At 37.5% G+C, this 12,105-nt stretch overlaps 1 protein-coding gene across 1 annotated transcript in view; it reads right to left on the bottom strand.

Annotated features, from left to right (window-relative positions):
- The window catches only part of LRP1B (LDL receptor related protein 1B), a gene marked incomplete at its 3' end in the record, with an annotated part of 540,296 nt that overhangs the window by 371,205 nt on the left and 156,986 nt on the right, over positions 1-12,105 (bottom strand). The window lies entirely within an intron of this gene.

Below are 12,105 nucleotides of genomic sequence, written 5' to 3'. Positions count from 1 at the left end.
GGGTTTTGAGCAGCCAAGTAACTTTATGCTGTGGTGAGAGTACTGAATGCTCCTCCGTGTCTCTGCAGAGGGAGAATCTGTACAAAAATAACATAGCAGATATATATACATACATTGTGCCAGGCCCTTTCAGGGTAAGCAACATTATGCACCGTACCAGGCCAAAAAAAAAAAAAAGAATATGCAAAACAAATTAAAGGTATGAGATAGAGAAAAAGGCACATAGTTAAAACCAGCCTACACAGAACTGTTCACTATATTGTTCCATACTTTTCTGTCCTTACAAATCATCCATGCTTCCATTACATCCACATACTACACCATACAGTGTATTCCCTTTTTCTTCTTCCTCAAATAGAATAAACCTAAGCATTTGGCACACCAATAAGAGATACTAAGCTTTAGTCATTGCATCATAACCATTAAATGGGAAACATCAATAGCAATAGCACTTAGATTTGTATACTGCCCCATACTACTTTACAGCACTCTCTAAGTGGTTTACAGTATCAGCATATTGCCCCCAGCAATATGGGTCCTCATTTTATCAACCTTGGAAGAATGAAAGGTTGAGTCAACCTTGAGCCCCGTCAGGATCAAACTCCAGGCTGTGGGCAGAGTTTGCTTGCAATACTGTATTCCAGTGGTGGCGAACCTATGGCACGCATGCCAGAGGCGACACTCGGAGCCCTCTCTGTGGGCACGCGTGCCATGCCCCAGAGATGGCAACCGTCCTTCTTCAACCAGCTTCCCGCTAACTCGCCGAGGTCCCACATGGCCAGATGCATCCCAGCATGGCTGGTTTCCCTCCCCCCTCTCCCATCCCTCCTGGCCTCACGTGGTCTCCTTTTCCTGGGCACGACCCACTGCAGTGACTCCTCAGCTGTTGGCCATCTGTCCAGCTTAGAGGCGGCTTCTCTGAACTTCTTGTGGCGGGCTGCAGAGCCCCAGAGTGCGCCGGTCGAGGGGCCGGCAGGCTGTGGCTGCTGACAGACACTGTTGGCCCCATGCGCTCGCTGACCTCTGTGTGCGGGGGTCGATGGTGTCAGGCAGCAGCTGCCCCAGCCCCTGCCTCGCCTTGCCCTGCGACAATGGCACCCCAGCCCTGCCTCACCTCACCCCGCAGGACGAGTCTCCTGCCCACTGCCCCACCTGCCAGAGACCCCTGGATCTCCCCCAACCCTGCCCGGTTTCCACAGGCATCCCTCCCCTTGAGCAACATCGAGGTGACCACGCCCACCTTGGCCACACCCACCCAGTCTGCCATGACCACCACAGCCACGCCCACCCAGTGGGCCACACCCACCTGGCACCCGGTGATAAATAAGTGGGTTTTGGGTTGCAGTTTGGGCACTCGGTCTCTAAAAGGTTCGCCATCACTGCTGTATTCTAATCACTGCCCCACCAGGACTCCTAATTTCTTCTTTTAGTAAATTATAAAATGTAAAGGACAGAATGAAGAGCAAAGACATGATGAAAAAGAAGGGAAGATAAGAAAATGAAAATGAAAACATTAAGGTAGATTATTAAGATAGACTAAAGGTCTGCTTCAGTTCTTTAAGTCAATGACATGCTTGCAAAAAGAGCCAGTTGATCTGATCCCCATGTGCACTGGTTTGGGCCTGGTTTTAGAAACCTGCTATTGGCATAGTGGTTAAGGGGCTGGTTTGAAAATCAGGAGATTGTGAGTTCTAGTTCCACCTCAGGCATGCAAGCTAGTTGGGTGACTTTGGGCCAGTCATTTTCTCTCAGAACAATTAACTTCACAAGATTATTGTTGTGGTCCAACACCAGCAAGGTTCTGACCGTCCTCGTGAAGCACTGGCTTATCTTCCCATCAAAATGGTACCTATTTATCTATTCGCATATAACATGCTTTCAAGCTGCTAGGTGAGCTGAAGCTGAGGCAAGTGATGAGAGTTCACGCAGTAGTAGTAGTAGTAGGACTTGAACTGCCAGAGCAAAGACCATCTCCAGTGTCATTAAGCCACTGAGCCACTTGCACCTCACACTACGGAGGAAAAAAATTCCTGAAAAAAAATTCTTCCAAATGGGACAATTCGATAACAACTGGGGCAATAACCTGACTGATTTGATACCAAAATGCTGGCACAAGATAGGTTGCACCAAAGCACACTAGTAAACATGGTGAATTGGATCTTGTAGGAATTGGAAGCAAGAGGTCTCGTGTAAAGATCTTAAGTATGTTGTAGAGGAAAGAGGTTAAAAGTTATAGCTTTAAAATATTTAATTTTTTAAAAACCCGACAGAAAGAACATATGGTTCATAAGTTTGTGGCCCTCCTTATCTAAAGGTAATGTTTAGAATAGTCTGTTGTCAAAGGTCAGATCCACCATCCCACCCTTTTGGCCTTCCAGAAGGACCTTAAAACCTGGCTCTGAGGTTCTGATGGGGTGCTTTATACTTGGTGTCCCTGATGGGATACAGAGAAATCCCACCCCATGCCACCTATCCTCTTGGTTCTTAGTTTCTATCTAATTATGCTAATAATAATACTTTTTATAGTACCTTTTATTCTTTTATAAGTCATCCAGAGTTGCTTCAACAGTGAAAGGGGTGGCATATTGAATGAATGCATGCATGAATGAATGAATAAGAAATGTGAAAAATATGATTTAGAAGACATAAAAAAGATTTCATGGAGTGACTTCCATGACTAAGATATAGTAATTGAAGAATACAAGTTAGTTAAAAGAAACAGAAGCAATAGAAAGGAAGACTTGCACTGCATATCCAATGAATTAATTTGGCAGTAATATAAAGAGCATCTAGACTAACAAGGTGAATATGTGAATAAGACTAATACAGGGGCTGAGTTCTATTTCTAACTAAGGATAATAGATAGGCAGAGCTTCCCTCTACCATCCTGCAGATTTTTCAAAAGAGTTATACGTAATAATCATGAGGACTTCAATTATCTGAACATCAGCTAGGAGCAAACTTTTAAAAGTGTGCTTCTTCCTTTCTTGCTTTCTCATACTTTTCCCTTTTAAGAGGTAGATGTAGACACTAGAAAATCTGACATGACACTGAAGAAGGACAATTTAATCAAATTTGGTAGTTGCAGGAAAATGACCAGGTCATCTGGAAGTTTTTTTCAAAAATATTTTATTTAAAGAAAATTAAAACTGAACGTAATGCAAACAATGTATCTTGTTCTTTAAAATATTTTAATTAACACAAAGGAATAATAAGTAAGTTTCTGTAACAAGAGAAGTACTGGGAAAAAGAGTACAGGATTGGTTAGAATAATGGGATGTGAAAAGCTAAATTGTGAAAAGTGGGGAGGGGGAGAGAAAGAGGGAGTAGAAGATGCCAGAAGGTCTGGGAAAAACATAAATCTACAAATAGAAGGTGTAAAAAGTAATAAGTCACCTGTAAAGTGGTATACATAAATAGACTGGAGCTGGTACAAGGAAAACTAAAAAGTTTTCCCCTGCAGTTGGCAAGGAATGCTAAGAACCACAAAAAGGGTCTTTTCAAGAGACTTTCAAAAGAAAAGGAAGGGAAGAAAATTAGTGTACCAGCTGCTCAATGAAGATGGCAAAATGTTAATAGGTAATAAAAAAACAACTCGGCTTCTCAGTTACCGTTTTAGTTATCCAACTGTGATGAGCAAAGAGAATGGGAAGGATTGAAGTCTGAGACTGATAGAAACATACTTGGAGAATACTAATTGCTTTGAATGAATTTAATTTCCAGGTTCAGGTAAATTTCATTGTGGAATACTGAAGCAATTTGCTGACTGCTTGGCCAAAACTTTCTATATTATCTGAGAAAACTGGTGAAATACTAGAAGATGGCAAATGTGCTATCTTCAACAAGAAGGACCCAGAGAAATATAGATTAGTCGGTCTGACATTGATCTTTGGGAATTAGGTAGAGAAGATGATCAAGAGATTGATCTGAAGGCACCTTGAAAACAATGAAGTAACTATCAACAGTCAGCACAGATTTGTTAAGAACAACTCTTGTTCTTCTCTCATTTTTTTATTGAGCTTCCTTAATAGATTGTAGGCATGCTGAAGATAATCTATCTTCATTGCAGCAAAGATTTGACAAAATACCCCATGACACTTTGATTAGCAAACTAATTAAGCATGGGCTGGATGGCATGACAATTAACTAAATAACTGGCATGAAAATTGTAGTCAAGGAATGCTCATCAACAGCACTTCATCAAACTGGAGTGAGGTGCTGAGTGAAATGCCAAAATGTTCAGTCTTGTGGAATCTGCTGTTCAACATTTTTATTAATCACTTGGATATACAAATGGCAAGAACAATGATTGGATCTGTGAAGGCCACAAAATGGGGGTGGATAGCTAATGTTCTAGAACCCCGAAATAAAATGATCTGGAAGAGCTAAAAAAATATGTTGAAAGTAAAAGAACAAAAGTTACTAGAGATAAACCTAGCACTTAAAACTTATTTTCAAAGTTGCTCACCTTTGATCTGAAGTGTGATGTTCTGTTGTGAGTACCACACTTCAGGGAATTACAGAATTATAGAACTGCAGAATTGGAAGGGAATTTTAAGGCCTTCTAGTCCATCCCCTTGTTCGAGCAGCAGACCCTATACCATTCTGGACAAATAGCTGCTCAATCTCTTCTTAAAAACCTTCAATGATGGAGCACCCACAAATTCTGGAGGCAAGACGTTCCACTGATTAATTGTTCTCATTGTCTGGAAATTTTTCCTTATTTCTAGGTTGGATCTTTCTTTAATAAGCTTCCATCCATTGTTTCTTGCCCTGCCTTCAGTAGCTTTGGAAAATAAGTTGACTCCCTCTTCTTTGTGTCAGCCCCTCAAATATTTGAAAACTGCTATCATGTCACCCATCATCCTTCTCTTCATTAAACTAGACATACCAAACTCCAACAAACTAGAACAGATTCAGAGAAAGGCAATGACAATGATCAGGGGTGAGATTGTGTACTATTGCTAATGTTTAACCTTGAAAAGAGAAGTGTGAGGGGAGCCATGATGGCAAGTTTTGAATATTTAATTAAAGTATTTGCCACCCACCTCACTACCTAAAGCCATCCTAATACTTGAACATATGTAACTCGGAAGAAGGTCTGGCTGCTTTCTGCTGTTCCAAGAGTATAGGACCTCAAATAGTGGATTTAAGATACAGGCAGGCAGATTTTGATGAAATATTGTGGAAAGAAACAAAAATAAGAATTCTTACTGGTAAGACCAGTTCAAGTAATGAAACCAGCCACCCAAACTGATGATGAGATTTCTTTCAATTCATGCATTCCAGTGAAGACTACTCCCAGCCCCCACTAGTAGTGTTGTAGTAGTGTTGTAGTCAGGGCACAGATTGATAAATTGTATTTATTGCTAATACTGCTAAAGAAGAAATACACCTCCACATGTAAAATGCAACACAATGGAATGAGATCTCACATTTTTGAACAGCAGAAGCCATTGCTACATAAGCAACTGTTCGTTGATGATTTAAAAATATAGCACTTGAAGCTTCCTCACAAATATCAATCTGAATGAGCATACATTTCCATTCTTTTTTTAAAAAAAACCCACTACTGTGACAAATAAAAGCTTAACTGGAAAATGTACTCCTACTATCATAATTAGCCCAGCTAAATAAAACTTTTTTTAAAAAAATAAATAATAAATTATTAAATTTGTAAGCACTATAAACTAATTAACATTTAAAATCTAACAACAGCTTATGTTCTTTGTTCTATGCAGTGATTTGTCTAGTGATGTTTTGTTCTTTTTGTCAATCAAAATACTTTCAGCTTTATTATGATCAAGCTGCTCATTAAAAAGATTGAATGGTGATTCAAGTCATATGTTAATTCTATTGCTGTCTTTCTGAGCAGGAATTAAAAACAGGAAATAGAGTATTTAGTAATTTAATGTTTCTTTTCTAGATGAGTATCTTCCATAGAACACACCCCTATTAATGAACTATGATATCTTTTTAGCTAACGTTTACGATAGCTAATGGAAGATCACCTCATGTAATATAACTTAACATACAAAAATTAAAGAGCAGGTTGAAACCAGAATTCAGATTAAGGGGACAGCCAAAGTTGGATTCTTCACTTAGTTATGAAAAATAGAGGATACCATTCTGCAGATTAACCCCAAAGGATTATCTAATACATACTGTAGCTTTGAAGGCAGAGTTATTTTTCATGAATTGTAAGCAATAAAGCCCTATATAGATTGGAATTTTAATATAAGAGGAAGAGTTTAAAAAGTAGCATAGAATAACTTAAAATAATTTAATTGTGCTGCAATTCCAATATGAATCTTAGCTTCCCAAGTCTACAAATATTGTTCCGAAAAAGCTTTTTGTGTGTGTGTGTGTGTCAATACAGATCACACCCTTGAAGGTTGCAGCCTGGGTTGTGAGTGGAATGGAAGAGAGGAATGAAAAGATAATGTATCCCTATGCTGTGTTTTGATCCAAAATGTGAAAATCCCTGCACATAAGAATAGCTCTATATGAATAAAACCTTGCAACAAATCTGACCCAGAGTGTGAAGTTATGAGTTGTCTATTGGTAGAGCACTAAACTGCAGGCCTTGTTCTAGAGACTTGAAACAAGTTTGTTAGATTTATAACTTGCATAGAAATGTTCAAATTTCACTATAATCCCAGTGACTTCAAATGCCTATATAGCGGTTGCTTTCACTACCTCTTCAAAGTGATCATGTTCCCAGAGAAGAAAGCCATTACTTTAACATAATGCAGTTAGACAGTAGCCTTTTAAACCCCTGCCAATAAAATGATCATATGGCAGTAATCACTGCTTTCTTGTGACTGACATTTCCTCTCCAAAGTTTACTTTATGACCAAGGGGAAAAGAAGTGCCACTTTGCCATGGTTGAAAGATGGATGGAAAAGAAGTAACTCATAAACTATGGCAAATTGTCTATGGCTCTTCATCAGCCTAAGTGGACAAAGCATTTCACTTGACAAGAAGCAACCACAGGCCAATACCTCATTCTCGTGGAAGAAGTTGTCATGTGAACCGTAAAAGGTGAACATTAATTCTTGTTAACATGAATTGATCAAACAATGAAAGGTAGCAAATGCTACTCGTCCTTTGAGTGGATTTGTTGCTAAGCTGCCCATATATCTTACAGAAAGCTCAATTGAGCTCTGTTAGGCTTATTTTGGAGTCAATCTGAAGATACACGTTGTGCAATTTTTTTCCCCATGGCTTCTTTTGTAAAATGTACAATATTTTCCTCTTATTTAACATCATTAAGCTGTACTGGTTAAACAAGATAAGCAACATTATGTTTGCATATAAACTTTTATTTAGGATAGAGCTATTAAGTAGCATTTTTATTATTATTATTATTTTTTAGGACTGAGCAGCTTTTAGTTCCAAGCAACAGGCCGGGCTCCAACTATGATACCAGCTTATTTCTTCTTGCTTGCTTCTTTCTCCTTTCCAAAATCTGAAATCATAAGCTCAGAAAGCCCCAGACATAATTATAGCAGGGGACAGAAGGAATGTCCCTCCCTCCCTCGTGATGCCCTCAAAGATGAGCTAGTCAAAATACAATTTCCATTTTTATGTTCCGTGATAAGAATTTTTTTTAAAAAAAATAATCCATAGAATAGTATGGAAAATGAGTATGAGTTTATTTATTCATAAAATTTATTGGCTGCCCATCTTACCATGAAGTAATTCTGGGAGGCTAATAGTCAAAAAGATACATATACATTAAAACATTAAATAAATTAAAAGCAAGAATTAAAAACCAAGGACATGTGGAGAAAGCAGGGGCAGAATGGAGGAGGTGGGATCTGTTGTTACTCAATCAACCACCTCCATTGTGCTGTTCCCCCACTGGAGCCCAGGCAGAGCCAGGTCTTTAGAATTTATAAAAGGATAGGAGTTCCCTCCTCATAGCTTCATTCCTCAATTCCTTGGGTGGGCAGACAAATATGTCAGCATAAGCCACGTCCAAATAGCCAAGCTGCAATCTAGTTTAGCAACAAGGCTGAGAAATAATATTGTTTCACAACTGGACAAATTGATCGAAACCCATGGTTTGGCAAATTCCCTGGATGCATTTTCCCTTCCTCAGCATTGGGAAAGATACCACTGATTTCACCCAGAAGCCTTCTCCTTCTTCTGTGACTGTCAGTCGGGCTAACAAAGGAAAGAAGATTAAACTCTTGCGAAACTCACCCCAGCAACCTTACAGTTCCCACATGAATAGTGCTCAAAGAAGAGCTGCTGCTGAGTCTCACAGCACCTAGACGTAGCCTGTGGAGTAGGGAAAATGGCACTCCACTAAAGTAACAAAAGGAACAGAAAGTATGGCCATCTAAAATCCCTTTTCAGCAGAAGCAGCTAGAGAATTTGTAATGCATTCATAGGGAACTGATCTAGCAACAAACAGCTAGCAAAATCCAACCTTCCCAGTTTAGATCAACTGTTTAGAGTAGTACTCTCTCCAATCTTGTTTGTTTTAAAAAAAGATAGATATATATTTACTTTTCTGTCTTGCTATCCCCATGGCACAAGTTCCTTTTGCTAATATTGCTACCTATGTCCTATTATCTTTCCTGGTAGCTAATGCCTTCATATTAAAATCAGACAAGAGTCTAGTGCTTTGGCATCAGAATTATTCAGAGGTTTGGGTGTATAAAGCAGGAGTGTGATAAGAATAGTAACAGCAGTGGTGGGATTCAGCCAGTTCGCATCAATTTGGCAGAACCGGTAGCTAATTTTTTGTTGCCCAGGCCCAGAATGGACTTCCGGAAGCGACATCCGCACAGAGCACTGGCTGTTCACATATTTGAATCCCACCATTGTGTAAGAAGATGATCTGACAATTGTTAGGTGGCTAAAAAAAATCACCAGTGGCATTTTGAAAAATTTTCTTCTCACAATTGTATGGCATTTACAGCTAGACAACACAACATTTCCATTGGGTAAGAACATCCTCAGTTTTTCTCCCATCAGCAATGATCAGCAATAGCATTGTACACCAGGCCTTTCCTCCTGCACAAGAAATAATGTAACTTTTTTTTTCTAGATTTGTAAAAACTAAAGAAACCACATGACATTTTCCTATGTTACTTCAGGTGATTTAGAGAAAGCAGAAATCATTAGTTGTATCTCCCAACTATGAAATAAAACAACAAAACAAGATTCTTGTGGCTGTTATATTACAAGTATATTGTAACAAAAAAAGGTTTACAGAGATCTGTGTACTAGAATTGACATTTTTAAGGATGCTTAATTTATCAGTAAGCCTTCATTTAAGTGGCTCAGAAATGTTTAACATTTAGCAGCATCCCAGAAAAAGTAAATATGAATCCTTTTATTAATGCTGCAGAAAACAAGTGGGGTATTGAATGAACTTCAGTTTATCTTCATTCTTTCTTGCAACTCTAAAAACAAAATGTGTCAGAAGGATTTATAATTATCATCAAAAACATGACAAGAAAATTAGAGGTGTTGTGGAAAACCTTTTAAAAAATTATTAAATGTACAATGGTTTAGAAACAACTAAAGTTATAAAATTTCTAGTTACTATGGCTGTGTTTGTTTTCAATAAGCATGCACAAACACACACAAAAAACTTTCATAAGCGCATGTATAATAATGTTGAAAAGTTTTATAAAAGTGAATCAATTTCATATCAGAAATTTCTCATTTAATATAAAAAGCTTCTCTTTTGAGAAAACTTAGCATATCAAAATATTGTCAGTGTTTGTCTTTTGCAAATTTGAAGAATTATACAAAGTGCTCATGACTTGCATGGAAGGGTTTATGACTCCTTCGCCATAACCTACTATTATATTTAATTGGATACTGAATATAAATTAACAGATCAGATAGAGTTCCAGTAGGATACATCACTGGAAGCAGCACTGATCCATTAAGTATAAAATGGAGGCATATAAAATGTAGCATGTAGGCATGCAGTAAAGCATATTAATGTTTGCCTCTGTAGAGTATAACATCCACTGGATAGATGCGTTGTAGATTTGCCAGTTTTCCCCTTCTTCTCTATAGCCAAATATCTAAAAACCTGAACTGTGGCCCATTTTGGTAATATTCTTATCTTTATTGTCAACAACATAGTGAACCTGCAAAGTTTCCTTATGAATTTCTATTTTATTTTTTCTTATAAATTCCAAAAGTAAATAAAATGTCCTGTGCAGGCACACTCAAGCTTTGGAAAATTCCTCTGATGGATTGTGTTGTACAGTCCTAATGGTGAATATGGTAGAATCCTAATGTTGTTCACACTTCAAGGAAAATACACTTCTCCAGTAACAAAAATAGGTATAATAATTTTCATATAATAACATAAATTATAACATTGATTTTTCTTGTCTGCTTATTTTTGCCAAGGAACTGAGTGCAATAGAAATCTAAGGGGGGAAAATGGTACTGGATGAAATGATAGTTTCAAACAAGGATTGTCTCCAGATTTTCAAATAAGAAATCCTACCTTCATTTTTGGTGATTGAACAGACTAAATGTTCAATCTGAACATTTGTCTGAAATGGTGTAGGGTTCCTGCCTGAGCAGGGGGTTGGACTCGATGACCTCCAAGGTCCCTTCCAATTTTATTATTATTATTATTATTATTATTATTATTATTATTATTATTATTATTATTATTATTATTATTATTATTATTATTATTATTATTATTATTATTATTATTATTATTATTCTCTTCTGAGCCAACTGAGCTCAGATATTATAACAGAATGTATAATTCTATAACATATTGCTTATTCTCTAAAAGAATGGTACTTTATCTGGACCCAACCAGGTTTGTTCATGTTTGCGTACCTGTATGCATGCAAGCACATTGTTATGAGGTTCTCTGAAGGGGATCAATAAGCATTTTTTTTTTTAAAAAGGGTGTTTTTTAAAAAAACAACTATGCAATAATGCTAATTGATTTAATTTCATTGATTTCTCCCTTTTAAACCATACAAGACTGGGAAATATATATGTTTATGTACTGTATATAGAGTGGGGTAAGCACCTGAACAGTGAGTGCGTTGTACAACGACTGTTTGTAGTTACAATGATAATGAAAAAGTAGCTTTGCAACTAATCCTCACATCTGCAACGTTCACAAGTCTCTAAAGCAAAGGAAGCCGAAGAAAGATCATAAAACAGATGCAACTTAGACTTAGTAACCACACAGATTTAGTTGTTGGTGCTTTAGATGAATTGCCAGTCCCAGTGGATTTTGCTATCGAACAAATATTCTTGCAGCCTATTTATTTCTTTGCTGGTTAATTAGCTAAAAAGTTTCTAAATTACCTTTCAGGACTTATAGTCCTCTAAATGTAAATAATGCATAAAGCAATTCTACAGATACTTTTTGAATTAACAATAGAGTAGGAAGACTGAAATCTAAATGTTTGGAGAGGTCATGAAAAACTGATGAAACAAATATATTTTCAGGTGAAGCAGATAAATGTAGAAGCATCAGTGGAACTAAAATACCTGTACCAAATCATATCATCTTAATCAGAGCAGAGATGTTTTTAGCCAGTTGTGATGAACTAAAAAACAGTTCAAGGTTACAGCATAGTCAGAATGAACAGCAAGAACCCAGATTCCAGGAAACAATATTCAGTGCTTGAATACCACAAAAGATACACAGTTTCTGCAACACTGTTGTTTCAGCATTTGATTCAAAACAAACTGAGATCTTCAAACACCGAGCTTGCAAGTTCTTAAGCCTTAGGGGCTTATAATAGATCTTTAACATCAAATTCTGGTTAAACTGAGGGTGGCTAGCTTTAGATAAATTCTGGAATGTCCCACTTTCTGAATCTCCTTAACTTCTAAAATTTTATATCTGGAATATTAACATATTTCTTTTCCTGGCACGTGCTTGCTCTTATCTTGCCTTGTGTGTTTGTGTTTGTATTTGTATGTGTATGTCAATGCTGTAACATTGGATGTTCCTGCTCTGACAACTGATGGAAATTGCAGCCATTTTCACTTTGCTTTTAACATGCTTTTTCTTCTGTTTAGAAATTAGGTGTTGAAGGGGGGAGGAGGTGAATGCTTGAGCTCAGCTAGCCATAATAC

This window comes from Protobothrops mucrosquamatus, unplaced genomic scaffold (assembly GCF_001527695.2).
Source record: "Protobothrops mucrosquamatus isolate PMUCROS unplaced genomic scaffold, P.Mucros_1.0 scaffold429, whole genome shotgun sequence".
Classification (NCBI taxonomy): Eukaryota; Metazoa; Chordata; class Lepidosauria; order Squamata; family Viperidae; genus Protobothrops; species Protobothrops mucrosquamatus.
This window is presented reverse-complemented; position numbering and strand designations above follow the sequence as displayed.